The sequence below is a fragment of the Giraffa tippelskirchi genome, chromosome 2 (genome assembly GCF_054371585.1).
Source record: "Giraffa tippelskirchi isolate mGirTip1 chromosome 2, T2T-mGirTip1v1.2.pri, whole genome shotgun sequence".
Classification (NCBI taxonomy): Eukaryota; Metazoa; Chordata; class Mammalia; order Artiodactyla; family Giraffidae; genus Giraffa; species Giraffa tippelskirchi.
In genome coordinates this window covers 36,866,874-36,885,592 of record NC_137276.1, presented here as the reverse complement: position 1 = coordinate 36,885,592, position 18,719 = coordinate 36,866,874, and the positions used below count along the sequence as shown (strand labels likewise).

Below are 18,719 nucleotides of genomic sequence, written 5' to 3'. Positions count from 1 at the left end.
AATTTGATCAAAAGACTAAAAGATGATTTTAATGGAAAATCTTAAATATCATAGAGATATCAGCCACACCAATTTGTTCTCTAACATTTGATGAATTTTTCAACAGTTTTTTGGAAGAAAACTTAAGAAAATGATACATGCTCTATTTGATCTATATGAATAAAGAAGAGGATATAAGAAAAAGTAATGAAGGATCCCATTCCTTTGTCGTAACATATATTATAAAGCTGCACAAGTGATACTACCAAGATAGTCAAATAGATGGAAATGGATCAGTAAAACATATTGTATATGCAGGATATTAAATTACTTAAAAAAGAATTATGGAAACTTTCCAACTTTTGGAAAATAGTAACTTTAGATTTTTAAAAACTACAAAAGTACTAGAAGAAAGCACAGGAAGTAAATTTTTGGCACGATGACAATGCCAACAGCCACAAAACAAACAAACAAAATCAATGTTTGCAGGATAAGAAAATTTAAAACTTCTGTAGAAATTTTATAAGATCATAAACAAAGTTAAGATGTCATAGTCAGTGAAAAATAAATTCTTGTATCATAGAGATCATTAATAAATCAGTAAAATGAACATTCCAATAGGAAAAAAAAAAAGGCAAAGGGTATGAACAGACCAATCCAAAAAGGAAATATGAATAATTAATACACATGTGGAAGGAGGCTTGTCTCACTAGTATTAAAGACGTACAGATTAAAACAAGGAATTAACATTTCCCTACCCAGTGGCAGAGAAAGAAGGCATGTGTATCTGTGATCTTGTCTATGGAGTGTGAAAATTGGACTTTTATTGAGTAGAGGGCTTGGAAATTAATACAGCTTTTCTGGAGAGCAAATTATTTGACATATATTCAAATTTTAAAATATTCATGTACTTACTGACCCAGTATTCCATTTCTAGGAATTTATTCTAAGGAAATAATATATGTTGAAAGACATATGGAAAGAATATTTACAATAGTGGTATTTGAAAGCTGTCTGAATAAACTGGTTGACTAAATTGTGGTAATCCATATTATAAATACCATGCATCTGTTAAGAGAAATATGACATGTATATAAATTTTCTAAGAGAAATACAATACATTGTCAAATGAAAAATGCAAGTTACACATTGCTACTGCTACTGCTGCTAAGTCGCTTCAGTCGTGTCCGACTCTGTGCGACCCCATAGACGGCAGCCCACCAGGCTCCGCCATCCCTGGGATTCTCCAGGCAAGAATACTGGAGTGGGTTGCCATTTCCTTCTCCAGTGCATGAACAGGAAAAGCGAAAGTGAAGTCGCTCAGTCATGTCTGACTCTTTGCGACCCCATGGACTACAGCCTACCAGGCTCCTCCGTCCATGGGATTTTCCAGGCAAGAGTACTGGAGTGGGGTGCCATAGTAGGTAGAATATGACTCCAGTTTTTTTTAAGTATGGGTAAACCTTTTTTGCTTCTTTGAGCAGATAACAGAGGTATGGAAGGATGACCACCAACCTGTCTGTGGTTTCCTCAGGAAAGTAGGATTGGGTGGATATTACTAATAGGTTCTGTTTCTTTATATAACCCTATATTGTTTTATCACAGGAATCATACATTACTTGCACAATTTTAAGTGCCCCTTACCCTGTAACGAAACAAATTGGCAAAGGTTTAAATGTCCCTCACACCTGAACAAAACAAAACAAACCTCAAAATGTTTAAGGACCTTATTCCTGGTAAATTGCCTGTGCCCATAAGCTGCAGTAGCAGCAGCATAAGCTGCAGTCCATGGGATCACAAAGAGTCGGACACAACTGAGTGACTGAACTAAACTGAACTGATAAACTGCACATGGCATAAATTGTTCTTGCACATAATTTCTGTTGACACTCCAAGGGATCTCTAGACCTATTCTGCACTCTTACAAGTAAGTATTTATATTATCTCATTTATCAACCTTTGTCCCTGATAACTGCTTTCCTTTATTTACATATATACACACAGACATTTCATCACCTTTCATTTCAGGCAAACATCACCAAACATTTCAGGCACCAGTGCCCATGTGTCACAGTCCCACAACAAAACAAACTTATAATTATGATTCCATTATAGATAAAATTATAGAAATAAAGAAAATGAGCCTATTCGATGGGGGAGAGAAATTGAGAGATGATTTCTATTTTAGACCTTAGCTAGATAGTAACTGTAACTTATTTGAGTAATATTTATGATTTAGGGAAAACTTTCATGTGCTTTTTTTTTGAGCACCATAGCAATCACATAAAATATATACTAGAATTGCTACAATGTAGTTTTCTGTTGCTGCTTAACAAATTATCACAAACCTAATGACTCAGAAAGGTACTTCCTTGGTGACTCAACAGTGAAGAGTCTGCCTGCCAATGCAGGAGACACGGATTCAATCTCTGGGTCAGAAAGATGCCCTGGAGAAGAAAGTGGCAACCCACTCCAGGATTCTTGCCTGGGAAATCGCATGGACAGAGGAGCCTGGTGGGCTACAGTCCAGTCCATGGGGTTGCAAAAGAGTTGGACATGACTTAGTGACTAAACAATAACAACAATGACTTAAAAACACCACCACGTGTTAGCTCACTGCTCTTTTAAGTCAGGTCTTGGCGAGTGTGGCTGAGTTTTCTACTCACAGTCTCTCAACATGGAGGCTGGGCTGGACTCTGGACAAGAATCCTCAGGTTGGTGACAGAACTTATTATTTGCAGTTATAAGACTGAGGTCCCATCTCCTCGCTGACTGTCAGCCAGGGCTGCCCTCAGCTCCCAGAGGCTGCTCACAGGCTCACTGGCTGTCTCCCAGCCTTCTTTTTCAGAGCTGGCAGCAGGATCCCTTGTGTCAAATCCCCTTCATGCTTTCAGTGTCTCTGACTTTGTCTTCTGCAACCAGTGGGAGAAAACTCTGCTTGTAAAGGTCTCATGTTATAAGGTTTTGCCTTCCTAGATGAATCTCCCTGGATTAAGAAAAGACAGAGGAACCAGAGATCAAATTGCCAACACCTATTGGATTATAGAAAGAGCAAAGGAATTCAAAAAAGTCATCTACTCCTGCTTCATTGACTACACTAAAGCCTTTGACTGTGTGGATCACAACAAACTGGAAAAGTCTCAAAGAGATAGGAATACCAAACCACCTTACCTGTTTCCTGAGAAACCTGTATGCAGGACAAGAAGCAACAGTTAGAACCAGACATGAAACAATGGACTGGTTCTAAATTGGGAAAGGAGTATGTCAAGGCTGTATATTTTCACCCTGCTAATTTAACTTATATGCAGAGTGCATCATGTGAAATGCCAGGCAGGATTAATCACAAGCTGGAATCAAGATTGTTGGGAGAAATATCAGCAACACCACATATGCAGATGATACCATTTTAATGGCAGAGAGTGAAGAAAAACTAAAGAGCTTCTTGATAAGGGTGAAAGAGGAGAGTGAAAAACCTGGCTTAAAACTCAGCATTGAAAACACTAAGATCATGGCATCTGGTCCCATCACCTAATGGCAAATAGAAGGGGAAAAAGTGGGAACCATGACAGATTTTATTTTCTTGGGCTCCAAAAATCACTGCAGTTGGTGGTTGCAGCCGTGAAATTAAAAGACACATGCTCTTTGGAAGAAAAGCTATGACAAACCTAAACAGTGTATTAAAATGCAGAGACATCACTTTGCCAACAAAGGTCTGTATTGTCAAAGCTTTGGTTTTTCCAGTAGTCATCTATGGATGTGAGAGTTGGACCCTAAAGAAGGCTGAGTGCTGAAGAATTGATGCTTTTGAACTATGGTGCTGGAAAAGACTCTTGAGCATCTCTTGGACAGCAGCGAGATCAAACCAGTCCATCCTAAAGGAAATCAACTATGAATACTCATTGAAGGACTACTGCTGAAGCTGAAGCTCCAATTTTTTGGCCATCTGAGGGGCAACAGAGGATCAGATGGTTGGATGGCATCACCGACTCAATGGACAGAAGTTTGAACAAACTCCAGGAGATAGTGAAGGACAGCAAAGCCGGTGTGCTGTTCTTCTTGTGATCGCAGAATCAAACATGACCTAGTGACTGAGCAACAACACAGTTAGTAATCTTAATTAGATCTGCACAATCCCTTTGGTCATGTAATGTGATCCACCAGGTGGCTGAGAATCCTGAGACCCTCTTAAATCTCTGCTTGTAACATATATTTAATAAGTAAAAAAACTGGAGCTCAGACAGGGTAAGTGACTTGGCCATGGTCATGCTGCTAAGTGACAGAACTGCAATTCAATCCCACATTTTCTGACAACAAAACTCTTGTTCTGACAAATAGAGGAAACTCCTGATTGACTTGTTTCTCTTGTCTGATTAATCATATGACATTAATCACACAACTCTATAATTACATCATCTCTAATACTCCCTAAAGCTTCCAAAATTAAATACAAATTTTTTACCTTGACACGCAAGGATGTTCATAATATGACAGCTTTTCAACTTGATCTCCCACCTTTCTCCTCCATACAACTTACATTTCAACTATTCTCCTGGATGCCTCATAACGTGCTCACTGCAGAGTTTTTGCAGTTTGTTCCCACTGCCTTGGAATGCACTGTCCCCTCTTCTCTAGCTGTCAGATCTTGCCTGTTCTTCAATGCTACCTTTTTACTGAACCCTTGCTGATCCTCCCTAACCGTTGTAATTCTTCCATTCTTACAATACAGGTGTTTCTTTTTTCTCACCTATTTTAGTCTCAGTCTTGTGTAGTATCATTTGTGTACTTTAATCTCCTAGACTGTATGTTTCGTGAGGGAATAAATACCTTTGTAACTCCTGCAGAGCCTAAGGGCAGTTCCCTTGTCCATTGGGGGTCTTAGCAAGTACTTATTGCATGGAGTGGAACAAGAGACAGCTTGGGATGGGAAAGTGGGGGCACTCAAGCAGTAACAACAGGAGCCACACAAGCAACTTTATTGAGTGCCTCTTGCACGTTGGACACAATTCTCAGCACTGAACATACACAGACACATGTAGTTCCTGCAGCAGCCTCTTATGTATCAGTCAGTCAGTCATGTCTGATTCTTTGCAACCCCATGGACTGTAGCCCACCAGGCTCTTCTGTCCTTGGAATTCTCTAGGCAAGAATACTAGAGTGGGTAGACATTCTCTTCTCCAGGGGATCTTCCTGACCCAGAGATCGAACCCAGGTCTCCTGCGCTGTAAGCAGGTTCTTTACCATCTGAGCCTCCAGCCTAAGATAGGAATTATTTTCCCAGGCCAAAGGTAGGGAAACTTAAGCCACAGGGAGTTGTAAGTGCCTTGCCCTGTATGAATTTTTGTAACTAATGAGAGAGACAGAAAAGGAAAAGCGAGTTTAAAAGGAGAGTTGGTAAAAGGAAATAGACCTGAAGGAAGTCAAAGAACCAGGTTGTACCCTGACTTGAAAATTCAAGGGAAAAGAGAATTTAAAGAAGAGGATTTAGTCAGTGGTGCCGCTGCTGAGAGAGCATCAGATGAGTGAGTGCTGAGGCAGAGCTAAGGATTTGTTGGTCAGTGTGCTTGTTGGTGACTCTTAGAACCATTTCAGTAGGATAGTTAGGAGGAGAATTCAGGTTGTAAAAAGTTAAGGTGTAGGTTAACAGGAAGGATCTAGGAGCAATGTAGACAGCCTTTAGAGTAGCTTGAACTGAAAGGAAGAAAGAACAGTGGAATCTTGCAGGATAGTGTGATCAAGCAAAAAGATGTGATGCAGGGCGAGGTTAAAGTTTCAGTAGCAACATAAGCTAATAAAATGCGCAGAGAACAGAGCAGTGGTAAAAGGATAGGAACGAGGAAGAGGCAGGCAGAAGGCTTCAGGGGTTGGCTCTAGCAAGGAGAGAAGGGCACTTCTTGCTCAGACTGTGGACTTGAAGGAAGAGAGGAGGTAGGAGAACGAAGTAGGAAACTCGCTCTTTCTTGCCCTGAATTCAGTCATCTTCTTGGAAAATGCGTTAGTCTTCTAGGGCTGCTGTAACAAAGCACTACAAACATGGTGGCTTACAACAACAGAAATTTATTCTCTCCTGGTTCTGGGGGCTAGGGGTCTAAAACCCAAGTGTTGGCTGCACTAGTTCATTTTGAAGGTTCTGAGGGAGAAACTATCCCATGCCTCTCTCCTACCTTCTGCTGCTGCTGCTGCTGCTGCTGCTAAGTCGCTTCAGTCGTGTCCGACTCTGTGCAACCCCATAGACGGCAGCCCACCAGGTGCCCCCGTCCCTGGGATTCTCCAGGCAAGAACACTGGAGTGGGTTGCCATTTCCTTCTCCAGTACATGAAAGTGAAAAGTGAAGGTGAAGTCGCTCAGTCGTGTCCGACTCTTAGCGACCCCATGGACTGCAGCCCACCAGGCTCCTCCATCCATGGGATTTTCCAGGCAAGAGTACTGGAGTGGGTTGCCATTGCCTTCTCCTAGTTGTCAGCAATTCTTGATATTCCTTGACTTGTAGATGTCTCGCTCTAACCTCTGCCTCTGTCTTCACATGACCTTCTCCCCTGTGTATCTTTCTGTGCCCGGGTTTCTCTCTTCTTGCAAAAGCATCAGTCACTGGATTAGGGCCTACCCCAATCCAGTATGACCTCATCTTAATTGGATTACATCTGCAAAGACCTTATTTCCAAACAAAGTCACATTAATAGCTCCTGGGGGTTAGGACTTCACCATATCTTTTTGGCAGACACAGTTCAGCCCACGACAGAGGATTAGGAACCTTATAAACACTGAATTACCTGCTAAGGAGAATGACAGGGAGTCAAAAAGAAGCAGCACATAGCCATAACCTTCCTTGGACTGTTTGTTCAAATTCCTTTGCTTTTCATTCCCACTGATTCCTCTATTCCATTCTTTCTATACCACTACTATCTTGACCTCTGAACCCAGCTTGCCAACTTGGTGCCACACCTGCCTGCCTCCTCCCTGGGTGCATGTATTGATTCAGAATGTGGTCCACATATCTGAGCTCCCACCACTTGGCCCTCTCATCTGTTCCATTCTTGTGGAATCTGCACTCAGCCCCACCCTGATCTTGGAATATATATATCTTTGTGTATGTATCACCCTATGGGAATAGGCCTCTTAGCGGACTTCCTTTACCGTGTTGGAACTGCTAGTGCTCACTTCTTGTAACTGTTCTGTCTGGGTGCCGCTTGAATTCAGGCATGACGTGGAGTTCATATGTCAGGGCTGCTGCAAAAGAACTCTTTTATTGAGTGGGAAGTTAGACCAAGTCTTCCAAATGTAAGCATGTTTATAATTCCTTGATCTTTTGCAAAGCCTCTCTTGCCAATAAGATTGTTTCCTCAAAGATGCCTCATTCTTGGCAGTTATTCCAGTTTTCCTCCCTCTCGCGGGACCCATGCTGGGTATTAACAGCTTGTCTCCCCATCTGATCTTCAAGTGGTATTAGAGAAGCTGCAAAAGCCCAGCGTGGGTTTACCTAACAGCCCAGGGATGCCTCGCTTCCCTGTGGATCACGTGACTAGGTATGCCTTTCGAGTTGGCTGTCCTTTTAAAGATCAGAGCAGTGTGGGAGTTTTACCTACTATAACAGCTACCGGGGATGATACATCTTCAGGGAAACAATATAAATGGCAAGTAATGGGGGACGGGGTGAGCACTACATTCTCTCTTACTCTTTCGTACCTTCTTTTCTACAGTGATTATGCTCCTGTCAGATTATTTAAGACATCTTTAAACAGCACAGACCATCTCTGAAAGAAGGGAAGTAATTCCTCTCCATGCCTTTTCAAATGTCTTTGCACTCCTGGTTATTTCAGGAAAAGTTGACATGAACTCTGATGGTGCCCAGGGACACCGGTCCTCTCCCTGCTCAGTCCATTTCCTGAGTTGACTCTAGATGAGCCATTAGGTGCCATAGTGAACTGTGCGGGTTTCACCTGGAGAAGTGTGTCCCATGCTCCGTGCTGCTCCAAGAGCCCAGGGAAGAAGAGAGTGGTCTTAGCTCAGATGGTGCTGGATCTGTGAGTGGTGGGGTGCTGTGATCTGTTCGCAGGTGAAGTGCCACAGAGTTTTCACAGCTTCTCCAGGAGCAGCTTTAGAGGCAGACAGGGAAACACACTGTGACAAGCAACCTAGCACAGGACTTGCCATCTGGGGAGAGAAAAGGGGTCACAATAGCTGCTGTAGGATTTCTGCCTTTAAAAAAGTATCTACAAGGACTTCCCTGGTAGCTCAGATGGCAAAGCGTCTGCCTCAATGCGGGAAACCCGGGTTCGATTCCTGGGTCGGGAGGATCCTCTGGAGAAGGAAATGGCAACCCACTCCAGTACTCTTGCCTGGAGAATCCCTTGGACGGAGGATCCTGGTAGGCTACAGTCCATGGAGTCGCAAAGAGTTGGACACTACTGAGCGACTTCACTTTCACTTTCAAGGCCTCTGCTGCTGCTGCTGCTAAGTCGCTTCAGTAGTGTCCGACTCTTCGCGACCCCATGGCCTCAGATGACCCCATCTCCAGGATTTCTGGGAGAATGAATTGATTTGGGGCTAAATCTCCAAGATCCTTTTTTAGGTCAGTGTGGCTCACCTTGGACTTACCTTTTCTTAACCATGCCTGTGGGAGCGATTTATCTATCAAGAACTTAAGAGTACCTTGCTGCATTGAATTGTTGATTCATCTGTCTCTTGACCAGTCTATAAACTCTTTAAGCATTTTTTGTGGGGAGAGGGAAAGGGCTCATCTAACTTTTTTAAATTATAGTTAATTTTTTGAATGGCTAGCACACTTAAATGTGTTTTAAAAATCAAAATTATGCCACTGCTGGGCATATACACCGAGGAAACCAGAATTGAAAGAGACACGTGTACCCCAATGTTCATCGCAGCACTGTTTACAATAGCCAGGACATGGAAGCAACCTAGATGTCCATCAGCAGACGAATGGATAAGGAAGCTGTGGTACATATACACAATGGAATATTACTCAGCCATTAAAAAAAATACATTTGAATCAGTTCTACTGAGATGGATGAAACTGGAGCCCATTATACAGAGTGAAGTAAGCCAGAAAGAAAAACAACAATACAGTATACTAATGCATATATATGGAATTTGAAAGATGGTAACGATAACCCTATATGCGAGTCAGAATAAGAGACACAGATGCATGGAACAATTTTATGGACTCTGAGGGAGAAGGTGAGGGTGGGACGTTCTGGGAGAATAGCATTGAAACATGTATATTATCGTATGTGAAACAGAACACCATTCCATGTTTGATGCATGAGACAAGGGCTCAGGGCCGGGGCAATGGGATGACCCAGAGGGATGGGATGGGGAGGGAGGTGGGTGGGGGGTCCAGGAAGGGGAACACGTGTAAACCCATGGCTGATTCATGTCAATGTATGGCAAAAACTATTACAATATTGTAAAGTAATTAGCCCCCAACTAAAATAAATAAATTTATTAAAAAAAATAAAATAAAATAAAAATAAAAATAAAAATAAAAATTATAAAAATAGGTATGCTTTAGATGTCTCACTTTCACACTGCTGTCTTTTGTATTCTTTCCTGTGTTTTATGCAGATGAAAGCAAATATAAATATACATGCTGATTTTCCACTTTATCTTAAAAAGTAACTGCCTACATATTACCTAGCACTTGTTATTTTTGTTGTTGTTAATATATCCTGGATATCTTTCTGTATCAGTGCATAAAGAGCTTCCTTACTCTTTTTTTTTTATATTCCTTTATATTGGGTTTATCAAGACCCTATTAAAATCAATAAATTGTTCGTTTTGTCTCTTGCATTATGTGCAACAATGAATGGCCCTGAGTATGGGTCATTTGTTCCTATGTGGCTTAGCCGTAGGATATTCCTAGAAGTGGAATTGTTGGGTTCAGGAGTAAACACATTTACAATCTCTGTATAGCCCCAGGATCCAGTGTCCATGGTACTCGGAGTCTTTACTCAACAAATAATTTACTGAATGAGGAAATATGTGGGAAGAACTTTTTGTGGGTTTCTGGCCAGTTCATCCTGTAATCTGTCTCAGAGCTACAGTTCTCTAATGTATGTCCAGGGTAAGACATCTATTCTATTAGAGGTAACCTTGTATAAAAAGAGCTTTTGAATATTTTTATGACTAGATCCAAAAAAGAACATTTTATGTATGCTTCTGCGGAAGCTTTACAATCACACACACTATTGAACTTAGCAAGAAAGTACATCTCCAAACACCAATGAATGTGTCACTTTTATCTGGCTCTGATGACTCTCTGAGTCAGAGTGGGTTCTTTTTCCCTTCTTTCTTCTTTTCTCTCTCCTGCCTTCAATTTTATTTTCTGCCAAATGTTCAGAAAAGTCATCCTATAGACAAAGATGTAAACACCACCTGTTATGACTAATTCACTCTGGTCTCTCCCTGTTTCCACTGCTTGCCACGACTGAAGAAGTCAGAAGCAGTGCAGAGTACTGAACCGGTAGAGGGAGCCTTCAAATTGTAACTCACTTGTTACCTGCCCAGCACTTGCAGGTTGTCAGTTAGGACAGTAAGTATGAACTGAATCTTTGAGTTTGCTATTGCTCTGCTTGGCTGTTCAGTCGTGTCCGACGGTTTGCGACGCCATGGACCGTAGCCTGCCAGACTCCTCTGTGCATGAGGATTCTCCAAGCAAGAATACTGGACTGAGTCGCCATGCTCTTTTCCAGGGGATCTTCCTGACCCAAGAATCGAACAGAGTTTTGTGCATTGCAGGCGGATTCTTTACCAGATGAGCTACCAGGGAATGACTTGTCATTGGGACCTTAGACATTGAACCTAGACCTCATGGCCCTTCATTTGCTCGTCTATAGACTGAGGAAATGGGGCATTATGAGTTGTAAGATATCTTCTACACCTGAGTTTTTTTTATTTAAAGGGTTAGTTTTCCAAGATACTGATCTTGTTTGATCCTTGTTGAGTTTTGTTTTTGACATTTCATAGTTTACTAGCTCCTACTTCCATGTAAATTTAGGCTTCATTTTTGCCACTTGTCTTTATACATGATAGAAAGTTTGGCTTTACTCTGTAATCTAGTCATACAGCATCACTTCTGCCACATTTTTCATCAGCAGGGAGCCCCTAATTCTGGCCTATATTCAAAGGGAGAATTAGACTCCATCTTTTGATGGGAGGAATATCAAAGAATTTTTGGACCTATTTTAGAACTACCACATCATGTGAATGTAAGGTTATCCAGAGGGGGAAAAAAAAGGTCTTTTGAGGCTTATTTCAGAACTTTTTCCTTTACCCTGTTGTAAGACAGAAGCTTATATCAGGTGTTTAGATGACATGTGAATGTTAAATTGCCAAGCTCCTTCAATTTTTCTTTTATAGGTCATTACATTATGTTTTATAGTAGAGAATTTTTACCTTTTCAGTTGGTTTATAAGTCCTGTCCATTTTGTTCTTAAAAGTTTTAGAGATGGGAATTAGAAATTATTGAACCAGTGCTCTTCAAACCTTTTTTCTTTTTTTTTAATTTTCAGAGCAAACACCTTTTGAAAAACAATCTTTCATAGAGCATCAGTGTATTAAGCAGAGAAAAGCTTAGTTTCCCTGAATGGACACAGCACCATTCCCCTGAGGTGGCCCTTGAAGTTCTTCTTAGGAACCTTGGGAATGATCAACTTAAGCCATCTCTTTCATTTTATAAGGTCACAGCCAAGGCCCAAGGAGTTTCAATGATTTGTCTAAGGTTATGAAAGTTAGTAACCCAGCCAGCAACAGGACCTGTGCTCTTATTTCTAAGAGTGGTGCTTTTTCCATTACTTATTACTTATTTAATTACAAATTATTTGGGATAATTTAGAGTATAGCGTTTTGCATCAGTGTGTCACTAGCAGCAAACCTTTACATCATTGTTTGCTTTCCTGCAACAGGGGGATAAGGATCGGAGACCCAGTTCTCTTGTTGAATACCTAACCTTCATAGAGACTCCTATTGCTTTTGATGCTGCTCTTGTTACCTGTGCTGACTGGCTAGAAGCTACCTTCAGTCTCTTAACCATTTGGCCAGTTTACAATGTCAGTCATCATCTCTGTGATGCGGTTGTGGAAAGCTACATATTACTGGTCTCCAACCAGAGTCAGCCTATGATAGCTTCTTGAAAACAGTGAGCTGGTAGATTTTGGCTAATAATCTCACACCCTTATATGTGGTTATATTATGAACCTCACATTTTAAAAAATACACTACCAACCCCCACCATAACCCTTACTCTTCTCACATGGCATCAAGTATTTTAGTTAATGTTTCTAAGCAACCAACTAAAATTGGCAACAGTATATTAAAAGAAAGGGAAAATGATAACTGCTTATCAATTTAGCACAGAGTGTTCCCAAGTATTGGCTGAATGAAACCTAAATGACAGGTTCACTGATAAGTGTATATTGTGACTTTTTTCTGTGTATTATGATATTCTATATTGCAGAGAAAGCTGTATACGATAGAACAAGATTTGCTGTTCTATTTATAATATCAGTTTGAGATTTAATTAATCCTTCATCACCACCGTTATTGATTTTCTCTTTGGAATTAGGTTTTAATAACCATCTGCGAGAACAGGCTGAAAGCCTGTCTCTGGAAACAATGCCTTGATATTCAGGGACATGAGAGCAGCTGTGAGCTGTTATTCTTCCTTTCTTAATAACTGAATGTCACATCCTGTAGTTTGGCTTTCATTCACTAATGTGAGCAAAGGACTCTGCCTTTCTTTGTGACTCAAATCCCATTAACATAGTACGTTAGCATTCTGCGCTACTCTTCAGCCCAAGTTACCTTCCAAACTAAAAATAAATTCCATCTGGGCCTCTGGTTCTAACCTCATCCTCTAATCCTCTCGGCTTTGGCATTACGATTTCTCTTATGTAAGAATCTCCCCACTCTCAATCTTTGCCAAAATCCAGTTCTCTTACTAACTAAAATTTCCCTCTTCCACCTCAGCATGATATTAATAAAAATGAGTGGGTATAAAAATGTGTATATATGCTCTGTGAGTGAATAAGTTAATTTATATGTGAATGAGCCTGTTTGTATCTAATAGTGGGTGTTTATAGCCAGGTTGAGAAAGGTGTGTGGGAAGGGATAGGAAAGGGTAAGCCTGGTGAAGAGGAAGAGAAACTGTAGAGAAGCCTCAAAAAGTAATAATGAAACAAGACTGGTGTTGGAGAGAGGTTCTTTTCTGCAGCTTTCTTTCCCTTTAATAACGATTGCCAAATATAACACATAACAAATCATTTACAAAGCTATCTGATTTTACTAACTGATGAACTTCTTTCTGATTTGTGCTTAAAGTACAAATTGCTAGAAATTAGATATTTCCATATTTAATAAAGGGTATAAAACTAAATTATAGAATTGAATTAAAGAAGGTTAATCATCTGTTTTATTCAGTATATTATCACTGTCTTTGTTCTCTCTGAATCACTGAACTGTGTTCCTCAATGTGATCCTCAGACTTGCATGTTAGAAATGCAGATTCTTGAGCCCTACCCCAGACCTACTGAATCACAAACTTTGAGATGGCCTAATAATTTTTGTTTTAGTTCAACAGGGTCTTCGGGTTATTCTGAGGTACAGTGAAGCTCAAAAATTATTGCTCTTGAGTATAAGAAATAAGCAGTTCTGTGCTATCTTCTAATGTGAAAAGTTTATTTTAAAAGATACTCTAAATTTGAAGTCAGTGAGAGATCCAAAGATAATGCTTGATTGGGAGAGTGAATAAGGAAGGAAGGAAGAACCTTATAGCTATGTTACTACTGTGATGATTGTGTTCTCTTAGTTGAAATATATTCTGATTACATTACAGTGGAATTAATGGAATTACATTTCATTATTGTAGAATTTAGAATCTACAGAATATTATTCAGTTGGTTTGTAAGTATTAATGCTTGACAAAATATAGTAACCAAAGTAAAATGCTTAGTAGATGGACTCAGCAGCAGAATGGAATGGACAGGAATTAATGAGCTGGAATATAGAACAGTGGAAATTACCCAGTCTGAACAATAAAGAGAAAATAGATTGAATAGAAAAAAATGAATCGCCTCAGAGACCTGTGGGACTGTAACAAAAGATAGTACATTCTTGTCATTGGAGTCTTAGAAGGAGAGGAAGAAGAGGGTAGGCTGAAAAAGTACTCAAAAAATAGTTGAAAACTTCCCACACTTGGCAAGAGACATGAACCTCGAGGTTCAAGAAGCTGAGCAAATCCCATACAGGGTAAGCCCAAAGAGATCCTCATCAAGTCATAGCATAATTAGACTTCTAAAAACTAAGGACAACAGCAACAAAATATTGAAAAGTAGCCATAGAAACATGATACCTTTACTGATAGGGTAAAATCTTTCAAATAACAACTTCTTATCAGTAACCATGGAGGCCAGAAGGAAGTGGCTGAGAGAACTGCCAACCCAGAATCATATATCCTATACCCAGAATCCTATTGTCCGGAATGGAGAGGATATCAGAACGTTCCCAGATGAAGGAAAACAAACAGAATTTGTTGCCAGTAGATGGTCTAAAAGAATGTATTAAGAGGTTCCCTGAACAGAAGGGAAACAATGAAAGAAGCAACGTTGAACTCAAGAAAGAACATGATGAGCAAAACATACAACAGACTTTCTGTTTGGATTATTTCTCTTTTTCTCAATGATTTTTAGGAAATATCTCTTAAGTGCTCATCTTTTGTTGTACGTATTTCAGATTTTCCCTCCAATTTGTAACTTCAGTTCAGTTCAGTCGCTCAGTCGTGTCCGACTCTTTGCGACCCCATGAACCGCAGCACGCCAGGCCTCCCTGTCCATCACCAACTCACAGAGTCCACCCAAACCCATGTCCATCGAGTCGGTGATGCCATCCAACCATCTCATCCTCTGTCGTCCCCTTCTCCTCCTGCCCCCAATCCTTCCCAGCATCAGGGTCTTTTCCAATGAGTCAGCTCTTCGTATGAGGTGGCCAAAATATTGGAGCTTCAGCTTCAGCATCAGTCCTTCCAGTGAACACCCAGGCCTGATCTCCTTTAGGATGGACTGGTTGGATCTCCTTTCAGTCCAAGGGACTCTCAAGAGTCTTCTCCAACACCACAGTTCAACAGCATCAATTCTTCGGCACTCAGCTTTCTTTATAGTCCAACTCTCACATCCACACATGACCACTGGAAAAACCACAGCCTTGACTAGACAGACCTTTGTTGGCAAAGTAATGTCTCTGCTTTTTAATATGCTGTCTAGGTTGGTCATAACCTTCCTTCCAAGGAGTAAGCGTCTTTTAATTTCATGGCTGCAGTTACCATCTGCAGTGATTTTGGAGCCCAGAAATATAAAGTCAGCCACTATTTTCACTGTTTCCCCATCTATCTGCCATGAAGTGATGGGACCGGATGCCATGAACTTGTAACTTACATTTTTTTAATTCAAGGTATCTTTGGTGATCAGAAGTTTTTAATTTTAACATAGTCAAAAGTATAAATTTGTTTATAGTTGTACTTTTTGGTTAACAACTATAAAAAAAGAAATTCCTTTGTCCCCAAAGCAAAAGGATTCTCCTATTCCTAATTTATAAAGTATGTGATAGGGATTCAACTTCATATTTTCCCCACGTGGTTAACCATATTTTCAAATTCTTTGTTTCTTCCAATGATCTGCCATATATTTCATATATTGAACTTTTATGTATGGATGGATCTGATTCTGGGTTCTCTATTCCATTAGTTAACTTATCTAATCCTATGTTAGTAAAACACTGTCTTGTTTACTATAACCTCAAAAAATTTTTGAGGGTAGAGCAAGGTCCCCTCTTCCTACTCCTGTTTCTTTAGAAACGCTGTAGCTATTCTTGTGCATTTGGTCTTCCATGTGACTTTTAGAATAAGTTCCCCAAGTCCCAAAATATTGCTGGGATTTTTTAAAAAATAATTTTATTCATTTATTTATGGCTGTGCCGGGTCTTCATTGCTATGCAGGCTTTCTCTAGTTACAGCGAGCGGGGGCTACTCTCTAGTTCTGGTTCATGAGCTGCTTCCCATTGTGGTGGCTTCCCTTGTTTTGGAGCACAGGCTCTAGGGCACGTGGCCTTCGGTAGTTGTAATTCCCCAGCTCTAAAGCACAGGCTCAATAGCTGTGGTGACCAGTCCATCGCTCCATGGCAAATGGGATCTTCCCAGACCAGGGATCGAACCTGTGTCTTCCTCCCTGGAAGGTGGATTCTTTATGTCTGAATCACCAGGGAAGCCTGGGATTTTATTGAACTGTTTTGAATCTGATGACCAGTTAGGGAAAATTGTCTTCTTTATGATTATCAGCCACAAACATGATATTGCTTTCTATTTATTTAGATCTTTTTTTCGATCTGTAAACAAACTTTTAGTATTTTCTCTACGGAGATTTTACAATTTATTTATTATTTTTTAATAATTTTACAAATTTTAAAAATTGTATTTTATAGTTTGTTGCCAGTGTTTATAAATGCAGTTGACTGTTATATATAGGTTTTTTAAAAATTCATGCACCTTGCTAAACTCTTAGTTATTTCTATTTTGGATTATTGGCAATATTTGGAGATTGTTTTGGATTTGTCTGTGTTTATAATTAAATCATTTGAAAATGATGGTGTTTTTTCTTCCCTTCTAATCCTGAGTCTTTAAAATCTCTTTTCTTTTACATGCTAGGACCTCCAGTACAGTGTTGAATGAAAGTGGTCATGTCCTTGTGTTTGTGCTGTGCTTAGTTGCTCAGTTGCATCCGACTCTGAGACCCCATGGACTGTAGCCCACCAGGCTCCTCTGTCCATGGGGATTCTCTAGGCAAGAATACTAGAGTGGGTTGCTATGCCCTCCTCCAGGGGATCTTCTCAACTCAGGGATCAAACCCAGGTCTCCCTCATGGCAGGAAGATTCTTTACTGTCTGAGCCACCAGGGATGCCTAAAAGTGCTCATAGTATACTTATTCCCATGTTATTCCAGTCCTTATTTAAAAGAGAATGTTTGTAATATTTCTCTATTAATTACGATGTTTGCTGTAGTTAACTCACTTTGTACTCTTCAAATAGAATACAGATTTTTAATAAAATTATGTAATAAATAGACAAAGCTGTTTTCAATAAATTACTTGTATAAGAAATTGTTAAGTTTATATTCCTTAAGTGCAATGGCATAAAACTAGAATTAATAATAGAAATTTAAGCATACTGGCTGAAAAAATTTTTAATAGCTTGCTTAATTTCTATATTTAAAAAATTTAAGACTGAACTTACAGGTTTAGAAAATAGCAACTATTTAATATGAAAGTACTGCATCATAAATTATAAGAGAAGACTACATTCAAAATAAAAGTCAAGCCTTCAATATTTTCACTGTGAAATAAAAGAGAATTAATTGGCTTCCAGTGTTAGACTGCTCCAGGACACAGTCCCCAGAGCTCAATTCTCAGGCTTCTTCTCTGTTTACCCTCTCCTTAGGGATCTTGTTAATCGAGCATTTTTACTATGAGCTATAAACCTTCACAGCTCCCCTGCACTCAAGAGTCATATCTACTCAACATCTGCATTTGGATGTCTCATAAGCATCTTACCTTTAATGTGGCCAAAAGAAAACTTTCTGACTCCCACCCACTCCAACCCTGGAAAAAAATCAAAACTTCCTCTAGTGGACTAGTGTTCTCCATTTCAGTAAATGGTCCCAGTTAATGGTCAGGCTAAATTATCAAAGTCATCCTTGGCTGGTTCATCTATCTTTTAACAAATCCTGGCATTTCTACTTATTTGCCAATACATCTTCCTATCATTCTATATTCAGAATATGTCACAAGTCCAACCATTTCTCATCAGTTTACTACTACCACTCAGGCCCAAGCCACCAGCTATCTCTCACCAAGCCTATTGCCTTACCAGGTATTGATAGATATTAAGCTATAGTAATTGAAATTATTTCATACAAAAATTAACAGGTCAGTAGAGTCATATGCTGGAGAAGGCAATGGCAACCTACTCCAGTACTCTTGCCTGGACAATCCCATGGACGGAGGAGCCTAGTGGGCTGCAGTCCATGGGGTCACCACAAGTCGGACACGACTGAGCAACTTCACTCTCACTTTTACTTTCATGCATTGGAGAAGGAAATGGCAACCCACTCCAGTGTTCTTGCCTGGAGAATCCCAGGGATGGGGGAGCCTGGTGGGCTGCCATCTGTGGGGTCGCACAGAGTCGGACACGACTGAAGCGACTTAGCAGCAGCAGCAGCAGCAGAGTCATATGCATTAGCTCAGTAATAGCTCCAGAATATAGAAAAACTTAATATATGATAAAAGTATGAAAAAACAGTGTGCAGTGACATACTTTTATAAATGGTATTCTGAAATGGGCCATTTAGGATAAAAATACATTTTATATTGTATTGCCTCATAAATTCTAGAAATGATAAAATTGATTGAGCATTTACAATTTGCCAGGCAATGTGGTAAGTACATCCTTCATTCACATGTACTGCAGTGGGAAAAGAAACACAGATTAGAAGAGATACATGGTCATCTGCTCTCTAGGTCTCTAGGGAGGGAAGGCTTGGATTACTAATCATAAAAAATTACTAAAGGAATATGTTGATAAATTAAGTAATAGAAGTATTATTTAAATACTTTGTGTGTGTGTGTGTGTGTGTGTGTTTAAATGGAGAGGGGTAACCTATATTTATTTATTTTAGTTGGGGGCT

At 40.0% G+C, this 18,719-nt stretch overlaps 1 protein-coding gene across 2 annotated transcripts in view; it reads left to right on the top strand.

Annotated features, from left to right (window-relative positions):
• Positions 1-18,719, top strand: part of HECTD2 (HECT domain E3 ubiquitin protein ligase 2) — a 74,558-nt gene that overhangs the window by 19,683 nt on the left and 36,156 nt on the right. The window lies entirely within an intron of this gene.